Here is a 23,811-nt window from a genome sequence, read left to right on the forward strand (position 1 = left end):
CTGACACCCCTGCAGTCTTTACATCCACCCACGCCCCAAGGTCCACCGGGGGCTGCGGAACTCCCAAAGAGAGGGTGCCACCCCCGACAAAGTCTGCGCCCGGCAACACCCTTTGGGTACTCGACTCCAAGCCAGGGCAAGTGCCGCGGCGCTGGTTCCAGGGGTCGGCCGGGGAGACCCTCGAAGAGCACTCAGCTCAGCAGCTTCCCCAGACGCCCCACCCACCTTCTCCCAACTCGGCCCACTACCCGTCCCAGGCGGCCGGCCAGGGCCTCTAGGCTGCTCTCCCTCCCCGCCCAGTATCACCTCCCCGCCCCGCAGGCTCGCAGCAGCCTGGCGGCCAGCTCGGCCCCTGCCCACCCCCAGCCCAGCCCGGGCGCGCCGCACTGGGCATGCTCCGTAGCCTGGGCAGGTTGAGGCTGTGAGGCGACAGCTCGGGCTTTGGAGCCGGGAGGCGAGAACAAGGAGGAAGACTCGGGGCTGGGAAGGGGGGACCGGCGGGCTACCGAGGGGCGGAGGGGCCGGGAGCCACAGCCACGCCACGCCTGGCGGGCAGGCAGGTGAAGAGGGGCTGGCACTGCCCGCAGCTTCGTTGAAGAGCCCTCGGAGACCCCCGCCTTACGCAGAGGTAAGGACCGCGCGCTGGGGAGGCGGAGAAGCTGGGAGGCGGGGAGGCGGGGAGGCAGGGAGGCGGGAGTGGGGGGCGGGGGCAGGCGGGAGGGCGGGGCCCGGGGCGCCGAGAGGGGGCTTGGCGACCGGCTCTTATTGGGGGAGGGGGCGGTGGCGCCGGGACCAGTAAGTGATCTGCACCGCCAACAAGATCTCATACACCCACGCGCGCACCCACGCGCGCACACACTCGGGGGCTCCAGGCGGCGGTGGCTACATCCGCGGCAGCAGTTCCAGGCAAAGTGACAGGTAGGAGAAGGCTTTTCGGGTCCCGCCGGAGGATGCACCCGCTTGCCTGACGGGGCCCTCCGAGCTTGTTTGGTCCGAACGGTTGCGTCCCAGACGCGCGCGCGCGCACCCGGGTGCCCTGCCAGAGAGTCTGTGCAGGTGCGGTGTGCCAGGCTTTTTTGTGAGCGCAGGGGGCCGGGGTCCCCGCTGCTACCTTCTTGCCCTGCAATCATCGCCTATTGGGTTTCCTCAGATTCTGTCCAGACGTTCACGCTTCAGACTAGAAATAGCTCGGCCCGACGTGTATGTGATTATTTTGGTTGGAAATAGTTGGCACTGTGCAACGCATGTAATTGTGTATGCGTGTGGATCTTCTTACCACTTCTGGGAAAATAATAGATGACTGACCATTTCCACTTAAAACAACTCTGACAGGCAAGCCCACGTTGAGGTTAGTGTTCGGGCCTCTTAAAAGCATACCAGTGATGGAAATGAAAGGTGATCTTAGTTTCAGAATTTTAAAGTTCTCTTTTGCTGAACTAATTAGACCCTGCCTATTTAGTATAGTCTTTGTGACTGTAGACTTCGTAGGCTGTAATGTATAGAAGTATGGGAATATGACGTTCGCCAATTTCTAAGTGTGTCTGAGTACAACTTTGTCTAGACTCGTAACACTAGAATGTATTAAGAAAAATGCAAATTTCCATGATATTTTCATAAAATATGTATTTGAGAGATGACCCTCAATGAAAAAAAAACTCTTTTAGTGATTCTAACTATTGTTCTAAAGCAGGTGTTTGAGTTTCGTTTTGGCTGAAACATTTATGAGAGGTCTCCATTTTCACCATAAATGTGATACATGGTAGTCTATAAATTATGTGTATGTGGAGATAGCCATTTAATAATTCTGTATGGTTGGCAGTAATGTCATTCAGACATAGGCAGCTGTATAATATCTAAGTTAGAATTGAGCTTCTCCTTTAAAGAGAAATCAGATTCATGAAGTAAACAGGACCAAGAAAAGCAACTGGTGACTTTACCTAGGCAGTCTACAAGGAGGTTTAAGAAAGTGTGTAAGGAACTGTGTTCTTTAGAAAAAAAAGTGTGTGTGTGTAAAATTTTAACTTTATCCCTTTAAATTTTCAAGACTTTTGGTTTAAAAAAATGTGCTTTAACTTAGAAGCTAATATTATGTACTCTTCATACTTCAGTGGCTTAAGTTACAGAATCATGGAAAAGAATAAATATCAAGCTGGACAGGGGCTTGTGCTTTAATCTCCATTATCCCTGTTATGTAATCTCGAATGCTGTATTTTTTCATAAGGAAGTCTTACATATTTGCAGCTGGTGTTTTAATTTATTATGTCATCTTCCTTTTGAATGATAGAAGTTTAACACATGATTGCCATCTCGGGAGAACACCTGTTTTCGTCAAAATCCGCTTTTTAAATGGGATAGGATTTTTAATTGTCATTTTTATATATGTGACACTTTTGCTGCCAGAATCAGTAACCCTTTGCACGTAATATATTATGACGTGTCTAAAGGTACCCTGTATTAGGTTAGCATTTATACTTCCTTCCAACTATATTATTGCTCAACCATCCAAAAGCAGTTTTGATTACCCAGTTTTGAATTAATCACTGGTGAAAATGGGATTCTGCAAGTAACTGTCAAAACAGAATTTTTAGGATTCCATTTGATCACTGGGTAGACATTTATATCTGTCGGGATAATACTACCTTTATTTTACAAGTGCACACCCACGCAGAATAGCTTTGTTCTAAAACACTCTTCTCTAAGTTTTATATTATTGTGCCTGAAAATGTGAGTGATGTTAAACTACTTCTATGCTCTGGAATCTTGAGGTGGTGTTCTTTTCCGTTATGAGATAGTGAAAAATGGAAGTTGAAAAAGTATTAAGGTTACTGTAAAGCTTTTGCAGAAATGGGTTTTCAAACATCTTTATCATCTCTAGACTCTTTCATCCCCAGCAGAGACCTAGCCAGTGCCCGTAGTGCTGATTCCGAGAACATATCCAACTGTCCTTAGATTAATGTATACTGCTGATTTTGACAACATGGAACCATTATATTTGGCAATCCAAATGATCGTGGTATTTTCCTAGGATACCACCAAATCCATCTGGGGGTTGGATTTATTAAGAGTTGAAATGATCACTAAGTGCTTGCCTAATATTCACCCCTAACCCACCCTCCCTCCAAGTTAAAATTTAAGTGAAATTGAGCCTTAGTGTTGCTGTGTTGTTTTTCTTGAACTGATCACTTCGCTAACTAACTTGTGAAAGGATGTGATTATAAGTGAACTTAGATGCTTGATTCTGTGTCTGCACTTTTGTCCTTACACTTTCAGATGTAGCCTGTACACTCAAATATCATAATTAATGAATAATGGTCCTGGATTATTTAAAAATACATTAATAATTGGCTGCCAAGTTCATTTAATTTTTTAATTTTAAAATCTTATGTTGAGAATAAATTTTATCATTTTGGATCATTTAAGTAATACGGTCATGGGAAAGAAAGATTACGTATTTCTCATGTTCTCCACAAATGCCCTTAATAGTGAACTCAAGTAGTTTTCAGAAAGCAAAAATATTCTTTGAAACTTAAATTATTTAGTAGATGGTGGCCAAATTATCGTCGCTTGTGAACACTCATAAAGGATGAAGTAGCATGTTTATTGGCACTGACGACCCAGGTTTTTAATACACGATCACAGTGAGTTCTGTGAAACCAAGAACTTCTGCATTTGGTGTGCAGAATGAGGTCAAGGACTAATGGAGCTGCTTTAATGATCATTGTTGGTATTTCATGTCCAGACTGAAGTTTCTAAAATAGTTGCTTTTCATCTTATAATGTGAACCTGTAGGCCTTATCAGCGTCAAAAAGGATGTCAAAAAGACATCCACCTATGGAGAAATACATAGCTTTTCACTGCAAATAGTCAACAGCAAGGACTTTCTGTGGTTTTGCTGTTGGTGTGTAAATGTTAACTGTGTTTGTGAGGATACTGCATAAGTCTCCTGTGTGCTATGCAGTGCTATGTGTCCTGCATTTTTCTATCTCCCTGTAATAATCTGGAAATATAATAACCTTGTGTAAGTCTTTCTTACCTTCCTGTATATTTGTTTTTTCTGTTTAATAGTTTTTCTTTTGATAAAGCCTCCCCTTTTAAAGGAGAAATACTTCCTCAAGGTTTAGTAATATTATTCATCTAGTTATGCCTTAGAATGATATAAAGGTCTTTTCATACATTCAGAGGTTGTGGTTCTTTAGCTCAGCAGTCCCAAAGCTTTTTGGCACTAGGGACTGATTTCCTGGAGGACAAATTTTCCATGGATGTGGTGGGGGGTGGTTTTGGGATGATTGAAATTAGTTACATTCAAGCTCACCTCCTGCTGTGCAGCCAGGCTCTTAACAGGCCTGGACAGGTTCTGGTCCTCGGCTCGGCCCAGAGGTTGGGGACCCCTGTTTTAGCTAACCCAATATAAAAATGAGTTTATTTTACCCCGAGTGGAAGTAAAGCCAGGTGATAATGCATTATTGATTAGTTGAGTGAAAAGTTTGCATTTTCCTTATTGAAATTAAGCCTATTTTCAAAAAATCACCTCAGGGTGGGTCAATTTTCTTTTTAATGCCATTTCACTTGTTTGCAACAACCATCCCCAAATCCCACTTTTAAAAGGCTGGCTGGAAGCTCATGTCTTTGGATGCTTTTCACATGCTGAAGGTGGAACTCAATTTCATTGAAGAGGCAAAAGCAGCAATGCCCTGCCCTCAAAATTGCAGGTGGGACACAGGTGGCAAACACAAGGCCCGCAGGCTGAATCTGGCCCTCTGCCTTGTTTTATCCGGCCTGGCATCTTGTTTCTACCCAGTGGCAGCTCCGAGCTCTCGCTTAATAGTTAAGGAGTAGTTACATTTATACAGTCCTAAAATTACATTGGGCCCTTTGAAGGCAACCTCAAGGCTGATGTAGCCCCTGGTGAAAATGAGTTTGACACCCCTGGGCTAGGAGATACTTATGTACAAGAGGTTGAATGACCAGCAGAGTTTTTATTTTCCCTGCATAAACCCCATCTACTTTTTCTTTCCTTATCTTTGTGGAATCAAAATAGTTGAAAGGGACACCAATTTCAAGTAGTTTTTTCTCTGAACATCTCTCTTGCCTACCACCTGTAAAACCTTCAAAGAGAAGGTCGCACAACACAGGACCGCAAGATAGTGTTATCTTATGCCCTTGATAGGGAGTCTCCTTCACAGCTCTTCTCCCATAATCCTTTGGTGTGCTGAGAACTGGGAAATTCCACCTTTGCTACTGAGCCACCTTTGGACCAGGCAAATCATCACTTTAAGATACCTTGTCTTGCCCTGGCCGGTGTGGCTCAGTTGTTTGGAGTGTTGTCTGATCGCTGATGGGTTGTGGGTTTGATTCCCCATCACGGCACATACCTAGGTTACAGATTCAATCTCTGGTCTGGGGCTTGTAGAATCCCCTATCTGGGGTTCATATAATCCCCCATCTGGGTGTGCGTGATCGCTGGTCCAGACATGCCCTGGAGGCAACCAATCATGCTTCTCTCTCACTTTGATGTTTCTCTCTTTCCCTTCCTTTCTCCCTAAAAGCAATGAAAAAAGGTGAGGATAAAAAAAAAGAAAAAGAAGAAAAGATACATTGCCTTTCATAAAGCATTCTTTTTTTCTTGAACAATTAAAGGATGTTTTTGGCTCCCTGACATGAACAAAGAAGTAGACATTTCCTTAAAACAGGAGGAAGAAAGGAACTCAAAATAATTAATTTTAAGCAGCTCACCCAGAGAGAAGAGAACACAGACCAGCAGACTGACATCTTACTCTGTCCTTCAGAACAGGAGTTCTTCACCTCCGGAATTTGGTGGGTCCATGAACATAGCTGATGAACGAATTACTTATTTATCTTCACTGACTTTTAAATGACAGGACGGGTTTTAGAGTTACTACTGATCTTAGCATTTAATGGGTTGAAACAAGCATATATATTACCCTGTGCCTGCTTAAAAATTATTTTTGATATTTTAGTATAATTGGCATCCTTTGTACTTGCTTTTATACATTTAAAAAATTAGGCTGAGAATGGTTTATAGGATTCACCAGATTGGAAGGGGGTTTTGTAACCTGCTTGAGGTAGAGGACAACTGCTCTAGAAGCACTTCCTCGTGGAGGTAGCTGGGTGGGAAAGTGGGGCATTCACTGTGGGCTCGCTCTCAGCGGTGTAAAGTTGCTGAGACCTGCAGGTGTTGGAATCAGGCCAGACCTTAGCTTGAATTTTGACTATGTTGTATATTCCCTGTGGGAGCCTGGGTATCTACTCCCAGCTTCAGTTGCCCCATCTGTAAACAGAGAATAACCCAAAAGGGCAAAAAGTGCCTGGCCCTGCACTATGAATGATGTTGGCTCTTATGTTACTACTGCTGTTGCTACAACTGCTATTAGTCCTTCTCCTGGGAATACTACTGGTATCCCTGCTCACCCTCCCATTCTCCTCCTCCATGGGGACAAATGCCATTGACCTAATCATACAAAACGGACTAGTCAATTCCTATAAAAATTCCAATAAGGGACACTTTAGCCCCCCAGCAAGTACAGAGAGTTCAGTCACCTTTTAGAGCCACTCTGATGTGCCAGATCTTGCTCTGGACTTGCCTAACCCCATGACTGACCACAGTTGGACAGAGGGACCTAACACTGACTCGTCCCTGACTGCCTCAGAACCTCAGTGAGCCAGATGCTACCCCCAGGGCATCTGTGTCTCCTAGACAGGCTTTCAAAAAAGCCGTGCTAAGCCATTTAGGCCTAGACGGAGAGAGGCAGCCACTGGAATAATTTGGGGATCCCTGATGTTTAGGAGTAGGCTACAAGGCTCTTGATTTCCCACAGAGCTTCAGGGGGAGCAGTGAACTGTTTTATGTAGTAATAGCAGCGACAGTGACAAAACAACAGACATCTATCTGTTGAACACTTAAAATGTGTCCCATCATTTAATCCTCCCAACGGCTTTTTTTGTTTGGTGGTTAATATCTTCATTTTACATTTGGAGAGACTGAGGTTTGGGAAGGTCAAGTTACTTCAGGGACTTAAAGTTAGAGATGGGGTTCAACCCCAGGTTAACTGACAAGAGAACTCCAACTTCTAACCACTGTACTGTTACCTGACACCCAAGTGCATGCTGCCAAAGTGTTTGTTATAATAAAAAGCTTTGTGACCATTATTTGAAGTGACTGGGCTGAGATATGACTGAGAAGCTTCTGGCAATTCTGTTGTGAAGTGGAATTGAAATAGGAAGTTGAGGTTAAAGCCTCAAGTCCTCATCTAATTCTGGGTGCTTTGGTTTCTGTAGTTGTATGCGCCAGAAGGCTGAGTGATGAAGGTTACTACGTGCTACTCTGGGGGAGCCTGAAAAAAGAATCTGTTTTCTGGAGGGCCAGCTTTTACTTGGTGAGATTCCTTATGGTTGCGATGAGGGTATAGTTGATTTCTTGAAGGGTCAGGTAAGCAACATGCAGCTACCCAGGTGTTGGAGACCTTAGGGAGTGGTGGGGGCTGCTGTGTCCATCAGAGCTCCCCCGTGTCCCTTCCCAGGGAGCAGCTGCCCTGCAGGTCTGATGGGTTTCTACCAGGTGGGCAGAGGAGGCTCAGAGTTGCTGACACTGCTACATTTTTAAGAGAAGCAAGAAATCCAGATTTATTTAAGTGTGAGATGTTATTTTAAAATGTTTAGGAATAATTAAAATGAAAACAAACGTGCCAGCCCATGGAGTGGCCAGCCAAACAAAATACATTTTTGAAACGAATTTGGTCCATGAGCTCCCATTTTGAGCCTTTTGTCAACTGTAAGTGCTTGGAAACACTGTGTACTAGAAAATGTCAGTAGTTTCGTCTGTAAGTAAGCATGATGTCTTCTTTATTCATGCTTTTGTCTCTTTCCTGTTAGATTTTTGCAGAGGACTTCCAGTGCACATACATTTCAGATTCTGCCTTTCTGCCTGTCTGTCTCCTCCTTCATTTTTCTAAGACATTAGCAGTTACACAAAGTGGAGGGAGGCAGAACTTGGTTTTCTATTCTACTTCCTGGTGCCCATTTAAAATAAGAACACTTAAGTATGAAGGGGGTGGCTTTAATTATGGGGGTGACATGGATGGTCTCTTGCCTAAGTCACTGATTTGAAGTTTCACCAGTCCAAGAATGTCCCTATTGCTATTTGGTAGGTGTTGTGTTTGTCTTGGACATACAGAACATAGGTCTGTTCCTGCGGGTTAGTGGTTCCATGTGCAGTTACTTAACAGGCGTTTTCCTCTGGCTCTTAAATGAGAGGCCCCATTGGATCACGTGAAAAGGGAAATTCCTTTCCAGGTGGGGTTTGGATGGGTTTCTCTTATATCTGCTAATGTACCCTCATTGGACAAATTACCACAGGCCCCTAGAATTTCTATTAACTTTAAATTTTCATTGCTTTTTAAAATGATGTATGTGGTACATTAATATGTTCCCACTGAAATGATAATGCAAAAATACTGAAGCAAAATGTAAAATACTCTTTCCCACCTACACCCATACCCAGATATAACCATTGGCAACAGCTTAGAGCGCCTCTTTCCTCCTCTTTTTCTGTGCATTTACATATATAAGCATATATACTGTCCTTTTCTTATTACATAAACTGGATCATACTGTATACATTTTTCCGGAATTTGCTTTTGTCCACTTAAGAGTATGTTATGGAGATCTTTCACGTCAGTATACTAGTTATCTTTTTCTTCCTAACATAACATTTGGTAGTGTTGATGCACCCTATTCTATTCAGTCATTCTTCTATTTTCAGTGTTGCAAACTGAAAGACTGAAGATCTTTGTGCATAGATTTTTGTGCACACGTGTGAGAATTTCTTGTAGCTTAATTCGTAGGAAGAGAATTATTTGGTTGAAAGGATATGCACATTTTACATTTTGAGAGATCACTGCCAAATTACCTTTAAAGAAGTTCCCCATGAAATTTCTATCTCAGGGAACCTCAGATTGTGAACATCGCCTCTAATCGAAGCGTGTCCCACATTGTTACATTGCTTTGCTAATTCAATCAGATTCCATTTATATACAGTACATCAGGAAATGACTTTAGAAATAGTCTGTGTCCTTCAAATTCTTTGAAAATACAATACTTAGTCAAAAGGAATTTACCATTTAAGAGGCTCATTTAAAAACAGTTTAGCAAAGAGAGATCTTATAGAATCAAAGTTGAAAGTCTGTATTTTAATCAATTTGGTAAGCTGTGAAAATGTGGTCCCCTCACACTGGAATATTTCATAAGCACCCCTGAATATGTGGTCACAGAAGTGCGGCTTCAGCTGCACAGCCAACGGGGTTGATAATGAACTGGAAAAATCAAGTTAATTTCATTGCTAAAAATTCTGTGCAGGTATATTTATAGCTTTAGACTTCCAAATACTTAATTATTGAAGAATCTTTTACCTTTTGCGTAGAGCATTCAAAGGTTTAGAGATAATGCTATCTTATTGAGCTTTACTATTTAATAAATACCCAAAGCTAATTTTCATGATATTTAGAAGTGATATACAGACAAAGGGCTATGTAAGTTAGAAACGACATTGTATTTTCATTTAGAAAGGTAGAAGAAAAATACAGAAAATCTAGGTCACTGGTTTCCTACTATTTTCAGAAGTGACAATTTTGATAACTACAGTTGCTGTCAATAATATGAAAAGAATTATTAGTTTATTTTTAGAATTTTGTGATAGTTCTTGAAAGATTTGGAGTCACCCCCTAGTAAATCTTGATATGGATAAATAGCAGGAAATGAAATATTGTTTCTGTTTTCAAAGATGGATTTGTTTCTTTCATCTATTTCTCCAGACACCAATTTTTAAGAAAAATTCTGGTTTGGTTGGCAGTGATATTCAGATTCTGATTGTATGCCTTCTGCATATTTATTTTTACAGCACACTGTGAATTGTAGAAATATGGTAGGATTCAGTCATATTTCCTTGGCATTGAAACCTTGCATACTCAAGAAAGTCTATACTAGGTTTTGCTTGTGGAAATGTGATAGCGATCTACAGTTCACAAATGATTTCCTTTGAAAATGCCTGTGAAAACCACCGTGGAGGACCCCTGCCCCTCCTCCCCCATTACTGCAATCCTGGGTCATTCAGGGCCCTCCTGGGGGACAGATGGCATGTGTAAACCATGTCCTATGGGGAAAGCCTAATAAAGGAGTCCTTTAGAAGGGATGAGGATGTGTAGGGAACACAACCAGGGTGAGTGCTGAAGAAGGACATAGCAACCATGGGGAGTCACGAAGGGCTGTCCCCCAGAGCTGTGTACTTTGTAGAGTGGAGAGACACAGCCTATAATATCTCTGAGGGGGAATATGTAGGCCTCCTCTCTGTCCTCTTGCCTGTCAAACTCTGGCTGGTGCCTCCCATGAGCTAAACCCAGACAGAAGCCAGAGGGCAAGGGGGAGGAGGCAGGGGTGGAGAAGGATGGTGAACAGGTCCAGGGAGGCAAATGGCAGACTCTACCCATCTGCCGTTCTAGAGCAGAGGTGTGCGTGGGTGAGAGGCCAAGTCAGGGTGTGAATCCTATGGTCTGGTTTTGTGGACAAACAAAAGAAAACTGCAGCTACAATGATTACATTTGAATTGAAGTTGGGAGTGTTTTATAATGCCACATAGCTGGGATCAGTGATGTCTGTGGTGGGTCTTAGAGTAACTTCAAAATTCTTTTAAGTTTATTTGGAATGGATTGTGTTTCTTGGGAAATGCATAGAGTGGGTAACATTATGTATTTATCAAAGAACCAAAAGTGTAGGTTATAGACAGGAGAGAGAGAAGGGATTCAGAAAGTCTGTCAACATGGTGTTAGATACCTTAGATATAATTTCTTTGCTTTTAATATTTTATGAAAATATTTTATCTAAAATGTCAGGTACCTAGGGGGTGAGATTAGGAGGAAATGAAGGTTATTAACAGTAATTTTCCTTCAAAGAAGTCAATTTAACTGAATCATTAGTGTCACTGAGAAGGAACGAACAAGCCATATTTTCCCATTTGTGCATCATGGCAGGCAGACTCTGAGATCTCAGGCTGATTTATTCTCTTGTTTTCTTGGCCCTGTTGTTTGGAAAGGTGAAGACTGCTCTGGTTTGTGTACTTGGCCTGAATGAACTAGCAATGAAACTTGATTAGAATCATAAACTCATACTGCTGAAAGGAATATTAAAGTTCATCTCTTCTTACCCTCAAATTTTATGGCGTAAGAAAACAAGACACCAGCTATTAGCAAACTGTTGCTAATATTCCCTGTGTGAATTCTCTGAGTTGGTGGCTGTGGGGTAGTCACATCACTTCTCCAGCCAGAAGGGATTGTACCAGATTAATTCATTTTTGCTATTACCCTTCTAGGCTCCTGAGGTCCCTGACTGCTGGAGCTTTCTTGTCCATTCTATACTGTTTTCATATGTTAGAGGCAGAGCTTCATAAACCTTTGCTCACCATCCAGTCATTAAAATGGTATTTTTTGGAGGTCTTTGCATTTTTCTGGACTTTTTCACTCTATAGACTCTTTCTGCATGAGACAACTCATCCACTTCTATCATTTGAATAACCACCTATTCACTGGTGCTCTTATATCCCTGACCTCTTGTCTAAGCTCCAGGTATATCCAGTTGTCTGCTAGAGATCTTAACATTGAAGTTCTATGGGTATGTTCAAATCACCATCTCCAAAGCAGAAGTCCTCAACTTTACTCCAAACCTGTCTCATCCTGGGTTCTAAATTTTCATGCAACAGGTCACCAGTCTGTTGCATCTGTCCATTAATATCTTGCATTTCCATTCACTCCACTTCGTTCCTATTGCCTGCCCAAGTTTATGTCTTTAGTGTTTCATGCCTCAATTGTTTCAATACCTTTCAGTCAGTTTCCCTATTGTACTCTCTTTCTCATTCCTTTTATCATTCATAGATTCTGTTTGTTATTAAGTCAGTATAAAGTAGTGTAATAGCCAGTGAGGGGTCTTGCCCTCAGAGGTTTACAGAAGAAATATACAAATAAACAGCTACTTTATAAGTTTACATCTTTGCCCCTTTACTTCATTCTTCGTACTCAGCTAAAGTAATTTGCACAAAACAAATCTTATTATATCATTGCCTTTAAAATCCTTCAGCAACTCCCTATTGCTTTCAAGACTTAATTCAATTTCTCGGATTTGCCAAGTACAAGCCATCCATGGCTGAACTTCCACAGTGAAGTTTCAGTACATTTATTTATGTCACCTGTACCAAGCTATATTAAAATTACAAGAACCTAAAGTCTGTGGCCACAGTACCTTTGCTGACTTTGCACTCAACCTTCTTCGGCTGGCTGAGCCCTGCAGGCCTTTACGGACATTGCACAGCTGCCATCTTCTCCACAAAGCCTCCCTTGACTTCAGCTCGAGGTTGTGGGCCCCACCTCAGTCCTCCTGTTGAATGGTGTGCAAATATTAGCCACAGTAGGACTTTCTCAAGAATCCATTGGATATGAGAGACTAAATCAGTGTGTCTTAAATGAATGAGTAACTAAATGCCATTATTGCAATTCTGCAGACCAGGCAAATTAGGAGAGCAATTGGATGAATAAGCAGAAGAGGTGCCATACTTAATAAATTGAAGCCATCTGCAGACTTATTACAGAGGGAAAAAGTATTCTATGATTATTTACACGGGTCCCTGGGAAGTAGCACAGTGATCAATTTGGAAAGATGATCATTAATTTGAAAACTCTACATTCATTATTTCTGCTAACAGAAATTCTGATACTGTAATTTATTAGTATACTAGAACCAGATGAGGCATTTTTCTAAAGATTAGTTTACCATTTATTCCTGGTGGGTACACTCTCGCATTGTTTTTTTCTGTTTATGAGTTCAATTTTAATCAATTTATGCTTATTTTTCTTACAGTGTGTTAGAACTCTAAATCAGAGACATTTCTTTATTTGAAACTTGGCTGGCTATGTAGAGCAAAAAAGCACTTATTTAATCAGATTATTTTATTAAGTAGGACTCTGGGTAATATAAAAATGCTTTGAATTTATTTTCTGTAGCATTTTATTTTCAAAATGACCTGTGAATGTGTCGGTGCCAAATAGAGAAAGTGAGGGAGTTATTATTAATTGAAGGAGTATATTATGATGAATATTGGTTTTAAGAGCATCTTTTAGTTCCCAAGGTAGGAGGGAGCATTTAATTCCTGATGTCAGTTGACTCTTAGGAAAATAGTGCCTGTGACAGTGTTTATTGTGCCCTTGTCCCCAAGCTTGGCATGTTAGTTGTATTTAAAAGTTTTTTTCTTCACATTTGGCATTTTTTTGATGTAGCAAATTTCTTTTAACTTTGTGTTGAAAAACTGCTGGCTAAGTATGTTAATTATTAGATATATCATTATTCAAACTTGAGTGGAGACAGCATTTAGGAGGATTATAGTTTAGTTATTGCAGCTGCTGAGAAAATATTTCACAATAGCACTTTAGAAATACAGTCAGAGAATATTTTATTACACATAGAGCTTTCTTGTGCAGTGACCAAAGGGAAAGGAGGAAACTTAAAAGCAAAGATGATTTGGGTATTAATACCTATCCTGAAAGTGACTCTGATTGCATCAGGCTCTCCTGAGCCATTCTGTTACATGTTAATTATTGTTTCCCCGCCTTTAATGTGTAAGTATGGCAGACTAATAGGTTTTACATCAAGACTGAGAACCAGGAGGAGCCCATTTGCTAATTAAGAGTGGTCAACACCTTTTGAAAACCTAAAAATGTTCCACTTTTTACCCAAGCAAAGCTCTTCCAGCTTTGTTGGGGAGTGAAGTCTTACCTCACCTGGAAGGTATACCTCACTTCTAAATTGGGTCTCTGGTCTCGAATATCTCAAGAGAAATTCCTACCCATTTACTCCTAGAGGTGAAAGCAGCCATTTTATTGCAGAAAGAATATGATGCAAGGAGCACAAGTGCTAGTGAGTCAGGGCTCCCTGCCCCGCACATCAGGTGTTAGACCCTCAGAGAAGGAGCCTCCTTACCCACCCCCTGACCCCATACACCATAGTCTGTGACCTCCCAGCCACCCTGTGGATCAGGAAACGTAAAAAGTCGTATGGTAAACAAATGGAGTTAGTGCTTTGATATTTTGGAGTCTTTACAATGTGGCTTGGCTATACTTTAGAACATTGTGATTTTTCAAGGTACAGGGAGACTGGGCCCCACACCTAGCACACTATCCCAGGGTAGTGTGCCCTGGGCCTTAGAAATGAATGCAGCCCTGCTTCATTCTCGGCGTGATTCTGCAGGTCAGGCATAGTTGCCATCATTTAGTACTCAGAAAGCTGTGTAGTGAAAGCACTTTCTGAAGGTCACACAGTTGATCAGTGGTATAGACAGGATTCAAACTATAGATTTGGGTTCTGAATCTCTACAGCCACATCTGTGGCCAGTGACATGTGTGGAACACAGTTCTCCCTCCCTCCTTTCTGATGTAGCAGTGATTTTGGTTCAGGGTGCCAGTATGTCCACTTAAGTGTGTCCACTTAAAAATACTCTCCTCCCTGGCCTGCCCTGCAGCCAGCAGTGCCCCACGTGGCACGATCCTGGCCTGTGAGATGTAAATAGACATCCTTGCTTTTTCTTCCTTTTCTGCCTGGAACCTGGACATGATGCTCATCAGACTGGCAGCCGCTGTCCTGCGGTTATGATGGTGAGAGCTGCACACTGAGGAGACCAGAGCAGGAAGGAGGGGCACCCAGTCTCTGGATGCCTTACTTGAATGGCTGCATCAACCCTGATCAACCTACCTGTGAATTTCTTGTTAACTGAAAAAAAAAAGTGACCATTTGAGTAAGTTCCTTTGATAGGGTTATGGACTGAATTGTGCCCCGCCAAATTTTGTGTGTTAAAGCCCAAACCCCCAGTGCCTTAAAATGTGACTATATGTGGGAATTAACACTTTTAAAGAGATAAAATGAGGATTAATATAAAGAGAAAATTTTAAATACAGCTGTTTGGGTGGTATCTAATCCAGTCTGACTGGTGTCCTTTTAAGAAATGGATATTACAGAACACTGGAGAGAAAGCAGGCTGGAGCCTGCCTACCGAGGAAATGCCAAGTGAGGACGCAGTGAGGAGGTGGCTATCTCCACGCCGAGGAGGAGAGCTCCCAGAAGACAGCCCTGTCCGCACCTTGGTCTTGGACTTCCAGCCTCCGGAACTGGTTGAGCCACCTAATCTGCGGCATTTTGTTATGGCAGCCTGAGCTGACTGATACAGTGGGGTTTCTTGTTCATGCAGCTACAAGCAGTCCTACTGATAATGGACACCTAGAATAATGATAAAAATCATGCATGCTCTTTTATCATTTCAAAAACAATAATTTTGATATTTGAACATGTTTCTATATATTTGACTATATATTCCTATATATTTGATTTGCGTTGTCTTAATTTACAAGGTACTTGCTTTCACTGAAATTTCATAACTCAATTTGTCTATATGCAGGGATTAGGTTAATCATATATATCCTTAGATAGCCTACCTACCTACCTACCTACATGAGTTTTACATCCTTCTTTACAGAATTGAAGCATTTCATGTTAATGAGCTTAAACCACTTCCCATAATTATGAACTTGGTCATTGCCTGGTTTATAATTTGTTAACTTATGTGTACATACTGGATTTCTCTACTATCAATCTAAGTCCCAGGGTAAATTTTTTAAAGAAAATAAAAATAGTTTTGGTTCTTTTTTCTTTTATTTTCTAAGTTAACTTTTAAGTAGTCAAGGAAATGTAGTCAAGTCTTTTTAGGCAGTTGGTGATTTTTTCTCTCTAATATTCTTTTGTGTGGAGACTTTCATTAAGTGCTATGTAGTATTTTGCTTGATTTAGTGCTTTTAAAACAGGATAGTGCTCTCTTCTTAAACTACACAGAAATTTGCCAGTTTAGATACGATACATTTTATTGAAAATACTCTACTCAGAACCTGATACAGCTACAATATAGATTGGGGTCAAGACAGTGAGATGCATTCATGTATGTGCATGAAATTTCAGTGACCTCATATAAACTGATTTTAAGCCCTTTGGCTCTTTCAAGCAATCGTAACTCATTCTGAATTTTTAAATCAGATTTGTATAGTAGCTAACATACAGTTGGTTCTTAAATGTGTCCTAAAATGAATATGTGAGATATGGGCGCTGACCACATGATATTATTTTACTTGTTTATTTCATGGTTTTGTACATCCTGTTTTGGATTTGTATGCGTTCTGCTATTTCTAAAATTTATAGTTAAGCAATGCATTTTCTAACATTGATTATCAACTTTTGTCTTATTCTTAAATTTCATGTGGCTATAGTGAGGCAGACAGGGGTCATCTGTCTGCCTTTCTGACACTACTTTCCTGGGTTGAAAATATATTGACCTTGACTATAACCTTGACATTTTGGAGAGTTGATTAGACTCTTTGTGATTGTAAATGCCTAGTCCTATAACATCCTCAGTAATGAAATAAAAATAATCCAGAAAATTGTTAAGATATGTGAGAATTTTACGTAGGGATTGGCCTTACATAGCACACACTAAGAATTCATTTTCTGAAGAATCCTTAACTAAACTGAAGGCTGGGCTTTCAGTAAGGAGACTGTGACTATTTGGTGATTATAACTACAGCATCTGGAGGGATATCTGTTTCTTCCTTTGAACAAAATGGCATGTTTAATTTTTTTTGGAGGGATGTTATAAAATGTGTCCATTGCACAACTCATTTTGGAGCATAAAAGGCAATATGAATTCAATTATCATTGAAATTTTTACCATTTTCTTTACTCACCTGGACTATATGAGTTGGGCAAAGCTAACAAGACAGAAGGAAGAGAGATCATCCAAAACTCATATCTAGATTGAAAATGATATATTTAATGCCTGAGGATCCCACACAGGGGAAATACCTTTGCAAATTTCTCTCAAGTGTATTGGGGAAAAACCCAACAAATTTCGAGTGCCTAGTAAAGCTCAAGCATTCTACCAGGTACTTTCATTTGGGGAAGCTGATGGTTTTGAACATGAAAGCAACCAGCATGTGTGGTCAAAACCATCAACTTCCCAAATGAAAGTACCTAGTGGAATGCCTGATCGTTACTAGGCGCTTGAACTTTTGTGTTAAATGAGTTCAGATTAGGAGCACTGTTTTATGAAAAAGGATCTAAATAAGGAATTGAGAGATTCCAATTTTTAGATTTGTAGTTGGAGTTTCTCCTAGCTGACTGAGTGCCCTTGAGCAATTTGCGTCTTGTTTCTTAAGTGAAGGGCTTAGGCTAGTATAGTTCTTTCAGATTTACCCTTTTGTTCACGAAGTGTTCATTTTTGTCTGTAGTAATACCTCTTGTGTTGACATCTATTTGTCTTACACCAATATAGCCAGTTCAGCTGTCTTTTGCTTACTGTTTGCATGTGTGGTATATAACTCGCCCCCCCGCCCCGCATTTGTGTGTTTCTATTTAAAGTGTATTTCTTGGTAGAGTGTGAGTAGTGTATTCTGCTTTGTAGGGAACTGATCTACCTGGCAATGGCAATTGTAGCCCAGCCCTATGGGAAAGCCCATAAGTGTGTGGTGGCATGCAGGATGCCAAACCCACAGATTGGTTTGGTGTCTGCATCACTGCTTTTTAAAATGATAATTGTTATTAATCTATTCTGACAGTCTTCTGAAGTTAAAGTTTTAGCATGTATATTAAATTCTCATTTTGATTTTCTTTATTCTTTCTGATCTAACTGTTTAACATAATCTTGTATAGGTTGGATATTTATTAGTGTAGCTAGTTTGCTGAATGAGTCGCTCTTAGTAAGACACAAACAGAAAATAGCTTTATTCTTCTCCCACTTTTAGTTTGACTGTTATTTTTGGCAGATCCCATGGCTTTTGAGTCATTTTAAAGTATTGGAACAATCTGATTTTCAAATATTAGGAAAAATGGTACAGTAATAAGTTAAAACTTCATTTTCCTGTCCAGTTTATAGGTTCTCCTCTTTTTGATCTTCTGGCCTGCCCCATGGCTCAGTGATCATCAGTAAGGAATAAAGGTCATTTTTAGTTTAACTCTTCCCTCTCCTCCTCCTTCTACCCAATATCTCTGGCTTCTCCAGAGCAGACAGGGGAGGCGGACAAGGGCCAAGGCTGTTGAACTTAGCTGGTGGGTGTGTTTCTATGGCCAGCTCTTTCTCATGTACACCCTGATGAGCTTTTGGTGATCTTGTGCTGGGTTCATTGTCACTCTGCCATTATTGGATGTGCAAGTCTTGGGTAATCAATCATGACCCTCAGCTCTTATCTTCTGGTGCTGTATCACTGGGGTGTCCCTCAGTCCCTGCCCAGGTAGCCCACGGGTAGATACTTTTTAGGAGCACTCCAAATGGTATCCATTTGGTCCCCAGGAAAACTCACATGTTAGCACCTTTAAACCACAGTGTGGCCCATTTCTACTTTTACTGAGACACAGTTGCCTTGCTCTACTACTGTAGGCAGCCTCTGCTGCCTACATATATGTTGAGGTCTCCAGCTCATACATGCCCCACAGAGTAAGTTATGAGGTTCTGTAGGAGACAAGCAACTGCCTGGGGAGTAGAATAAGAGCCTCTCTTGTTACAGAAAGCCCAAGCCCCAAGGTGTGAAGGGTTGTTTTAGGCAGTTGTTCTGAGCTGATAGGGAGGGAAGGAAAGGGAACCACCCTTTTCTTCTGAGAATTCTCTTTGAAGATGTGTCTGTCTTCTGCAATGGAAGTTCTTCTCATACATGGGCTGCAGAGGTGACCTCTGGGCTGGTTGGCCATGTGCAGCAAATCCTGAGGTCAGGTGAAAGGAACTCATCACCTATTGTCTTTAACAGTGAGACTTTAGCTGAAAATTTGAAACAGTGAGAGACTTCCCCTTCTACTTAAGAGAATTTTGTAATTATTGGCTCAATGGCAAGATGCATAGATAAGTGTTACTTTCAGCTACATTTATAACTTGTGAACTACCACACTATAATCTTCTCACATCACAGTAATGAGAAATGCTAAGTACAAAATAAATGTTTAATGAATCAACTCATGGTGATTATAGAATATTGATATCTAGGAAAGATAAGGGTGACCAATATAATAAGAAAAGTGATGTTACTTAATTTGGTTAAACAATTGGCCACTTGATGGAAAAAATGGAATTCAGAACTATTGTTAGCTCAGTCAAGTTAGTTGGTCAGGTTGGCTAAGGTGGAGAAAACCTAAAGCTGGGTTGACAGTCATCTCTGGTGAAAATCTCTAAACAGTGCAGATCGTATAACATTTATACACTTTATGTATACATTACATATGTGTATATATATTGTATGCACATATTATACATGTGTGTATATAATGTGTGTATATATATAAGTATATATGTATATGTGAATACATTTACATGATGTACATATAAACATTCCAGTATATTTATGGTGCCAATATAGCTGTCAGAGAAAGTGATGACATATGACGGGGTTACCTCAAATATATTTTAAGAGTTAGCAGAGAATAAATAGCACAGATAAAGGAGAATGGTTTAGAACAGGAAGTAAGGAGTTTTCCTAATTTTTGGAACAGATACAGATGGGCATAAAATGTTTATCAGGTCATTGATTAGTTTATTTTAAAATAGAAACTAACCTTAAAATATTTAATATGAGTTAATATTATAATCCATAGGTGATGGTATAAGAAGTCATTTTGAAGTATTGAATTTAATTTTGACTAAAGTTAATTATCAATAATTTTCAAAACATACTAACGTGTATCATTTACTACATAGTAGTGATTTATGCAAATAAAAAGATTATATCTCAATAGTGTCTAAGGTTTAACAAATAATTTTGTAGTTTATGAAAGTATTACATGATCATGCTAAAAATATTGGAGGCTAACTGAAAAGCACAAAGAAAGCAGCAGAAGTACTCTTAATCTAATCATAAATAGATAACCATTGCAGTCCAGAATGAAAAACACCAGATTGCTTTTTGTTTATTGCTACAATTTTTTGTACGAATCATAAAAAATTGTTTTTTTCATGGCAGAACTGTCTTTGATCTATATTTAATCAGCTCAATTATTTTTCTGTTAAAGACTAAAAAGAATTCCCTTTCATGGCTAACTTTGTATGTAGGAAGCTGTACCAAGATTGTGTCCAATATAATCAGAAATCTGCTAAATATAACTTCTCAAACCTTATTTGTAGAGTAGATTTTTGGGTAATTTTTTGAGCCTTAGTCAGTAGTTAAGAATTACTTTAAGATGCAGAAAGAGAAATAAGGAAAGTGAGCTATTGCCTAAGAAAAGAGGCATTTTAACACTTAAGCTTGTTTTTAATTCTCACCCTGTAAATGCCTGGGCAGTTAGTTAATTTCATGTGGATCCACCTCAATATTTCATTTTCTCAATAGGACAGTGTCTGTCTGATTGTGGGGTCAAATGCAAGGGGGACTATAAATGCTTTTGGCCATTTTGGGGGTGTGTATAATTTAAGCAAAGTAAGCATTAGTGAAGGAGTCCGAACCTGTTAGAAAGCTTGTAGCTTTGAGCCATAGATTTTTAAAGGAGAAGTTTGTACAGAGTTTTGCTTTAAATGTTACCAGATACTGTCTTTGTAAAAGTATCTGCATTCTGTTTCTTTCATTATGAAGCCCATCTTTTAAAATCATTAGCCTTTGGGGAGGAGTGACCACTTTGCAAAATAACTTCATAGAAGAATAACTGTGAGGGCTATGACGTTATATAATTGAGAATACTATTTTTTTTTCTGTGTCATGGGAAAGTATTGAAATGAATTAGCTAAGGAAAAATATGTTTATTTTCTTAGAGATAATTAAGCCATTTTATGAGAAAAGACTTGTTGTCCTTATACCAAATCACGATTTTTCTCCCAAAGGTCTGTGTATGAAAATTTAAAAATAATAGATAACTGATAGAAAGAGAGAGAAAAAATGAAAACATGCTTTATCGCGTAACTGTCCCCAAATAAGTTTGGCTTCTAACACATTTTCAGGTTGTTGTTTTTTTAATGGGTATTAGATGGCTGTCCTGATAGAAATGATGACTTGCAAAAAACTCAGTATTGTTTAAAAATCTCTGGAAAGGTTAACCTGAAGTGGCTGAGCAAACAAAAAAGCTAATGCTTAGGCTCAAAAAGAATAAGGTTAATGTTTTCATCTATGCACGTGCATTTGAGACAGCACATATTGCCTACAAATAATAGCCAAATGCTCCGGGGGTGGTGAGTCTGTTTATTTCCATGAGAATTTGTGAAGTTGTTAAATTAGGTTTCTTTGGAGTCATTACAGTTTATTTCATTGAGAGGTTTATTGGATAAATATTTTCACTAAGGTTTTTATCAACTTCAAAGAGGTATTATTTATTCAATAAAAAATTGTAAGGAACAAAATTGCAAAAATGCATTTGTTATTTTCTTTGTATAGTAGATTTTTTTCCCCTTTTGGCTCAGATGAGCCTGTGATTTTAAGTTGCTTTGATTGATCTGCTGTCTTGTGTGCATTTCTAAGCCTGTCCACCGTCCAGAGGTGTCTGAGATCTCAGTGCCATGCATTCTGTGAGCATGACAGGAAGACCACAGTGCTTGTGTGTACTGTACAGATGGATGGGCTATTGATTTCTGGGACAGACTGCAGCCATAGACTCATAGGTTTATTTTGTATCATTTCTAAGTCATACAAATACATAGTGACTTTTTTTACATGTTGTACATATGTAGAACTTTTGTGATAGCTTACAGCTGTAAGATGAGCTAGAGAAGGTCACTGTGTCATGCACATGTCTGGTTTCTGACCTGGGCAAATAGTAGTTGTGTTTGATGTTACAGTGGACCGTCACTGTGCAGACACTTTTGTGGCCACCAAGTGAAGGTTCTAGTGAATGCTATTTCATATAAGGCACATATGCAGTTTATAGACAATATTTGAGTAAAGACCAAAGTGAGGAAGCAGCATTGCATAGCAGAAAAGTGAGAGCTGGCATTCTTGGGTTTGAATATTGTGTGTGCCTTTTACTAGATATGTGACCTTAGGTGAGGTCCATAGCTCCCTCTGAATTTGTCTTCATCTGAAAGGGGAGGCCCTAGTGACTAATTGGGGGTTGTGAAAATTAATTAAATGCTGAGTATAAAGTGCCTGACACATCAGCTGGCTTATAATAGGCACTTAATAAGTGTAGGCATTTGACAAGTATGCTATGTTGGGCCAGAAGAACAATTCATGCATCACATGACATTTCTAAAAAGGATGCTCACAGATTTTTTTTGAGGGTTGTATACTTTTCATAAAGTCTCTTGGAAAAGTAATCTCTATGTTGTTTTGCTCATGCATTCATTCATTCAGCATTTGTCAGTAATTGCTACATACCAGCTTTCCTCAGCTCTAGAAGTTTGTGTTCTATCAAGAGAGACCAATATACTGAGAGAATGACTACAGAATTTTAAGTTCCACAGAGGTGCATTGATGAGGCCCTGTAGAAGCCCAGGGTAGGGGCATCTGATCTAGGGTAGCCTGAGAGGTATCAGCTGGTTCTTGTTTTCTTAGAGGTGTTGCATTTCTGGTGTTTAATTTAGCCCATCCCTCTAAATATTTTCTTCTCTTTGTTGAGACATACAGATTTTGAATAGTACTAAATTAGAAGATTCTCCATTTCTTCACCACCGTGGAATAGCTTTGCTTTCTTTTTTGTCTTTTTGTGCCCCTAACAGGAGAATGCAGTGGTCCACAGGAGGCCATGTGGTAGAATGATGTGTGGCCCGTTGTTTCCCCTGGTTTTCCTGATAACTACTCTCCTTTAAGCCGGTTGGCCTTTTAGTGTGAGGCATCCTCTTGACAAGTGGAAACTGTTGATGAGGTCAGTGATGATTACATAACTGTGTTATTGGACAGTTATGTGGAGCATCACAGTTAGTGGAAATAGGAACAGTTTCCGAGAACACAGGGGAAAAGATAAATTGTATCTGCTATTTGTTAGGCTATTTTTGTCTGTGAATTATAGAAAACAGAAGCCTACACTCACAGAAGTTTGTCACAACTAACGTGAAATGCAAGTTTGGGAATCTAATCATTTTGGGCAGTTGCAGCATCTCAGGGATGTGACCAGAGAACCAGGATATTTCTGCTTTTTCCTCTTTGTTGTCTGGCTTTTGTCCTTATGGTTATGAGATGGTTCTGCACCTCCTACCAGTTATTCCCAGGAAAGAGGAAAGGAGATGTGTTCATAGCATGAGAATAAACCATCTTGGAGATCTCTCTTGCATCTCATTGCTCAAAACCGTGGCATGTGGCCGCACTAGCTGCAAGGGAGTCTAGGGGACAAACCATTTTAACCTGGCATATTGCTACCCAGAAGAAAATCAATGTTATGAATATTAGTTAGACAAATAGTTGTGACAGCCATATCTGGGGATTTTACTTTTGTTATTTCTAGTGGCCTTAGGTTTAGCTTTCATGATTTGGTGAGTAGTAATTGTCACTTCATTCATTTATTTATTTGACAGATATTTATTTATTGAATGTGTATCTTATACTATTTCCAGCTTAATAAAACTAGGCCTCAAAATATGGCTGCATAAATAAAAATTCATGGGTGAGTATGGATGTAAGCTAATGGAAGTTTCTTTTAGCTCATGAACTAAATTGCTGGAACTGTGATTTTCACATGGAAAACAAATGAATTTTGTTTAGCTGACCTCCATCATGCAGCTTGTTCATAATTATTACCCACACACTCCCTCCTCTGACCCTTATCTTT

At 40.1% G+C, this 23,811-nt stretch overlaps 1 protein-coding gene across 6 annotated transcripts in view; it reads left to right on the plus strand.

The window, feature by feature from the left end:
- The first annotated feature begins 385 nt into the window (after window positions 1-385).
- The window catches only part of PLCB4 (phospholipase C beta 4), a 395,438-nt gene continuing 372,012 nt past the window's right edge, over window positions 386-23,811 (plus strand). For 3 of the 6 annotated variants that reach the window (XM_045833065.1, XM_045833068.1, XM_045833063.1), the window contains exon 1: window positions 758-918. The gene's annotated coding sequence lies outside the window, so the exon portion shown is untranslated. Of the gene's footprint in view, window positions 629-757; window positions 919-1,324; window positions 1,349-23,811 lie in introns of those variants that run through there. The other 3 variants (XM_045833066.1, XM_045833064.1, XM_045833067.1) reach the window with 2 other exon arrangements.

This window comes from Phyllostomus hastatus, unplaced genomic scaffold (assembly GCF_019186645.2).
Source record: "Phyllostomus hastatus isolate PE091 unplaced genomic scaffold, TTU_PhHast_1.1 phas_contig_17, whole genome shotgun sequence".
NCBI classification, from domain to species: domain Eukaryota; kingdom Metazoa; phylum Chordata; class Mammalia; order Chiroptera; family Phyllostomidae; genus Phyllostomus; species Phyllostomus hastatus.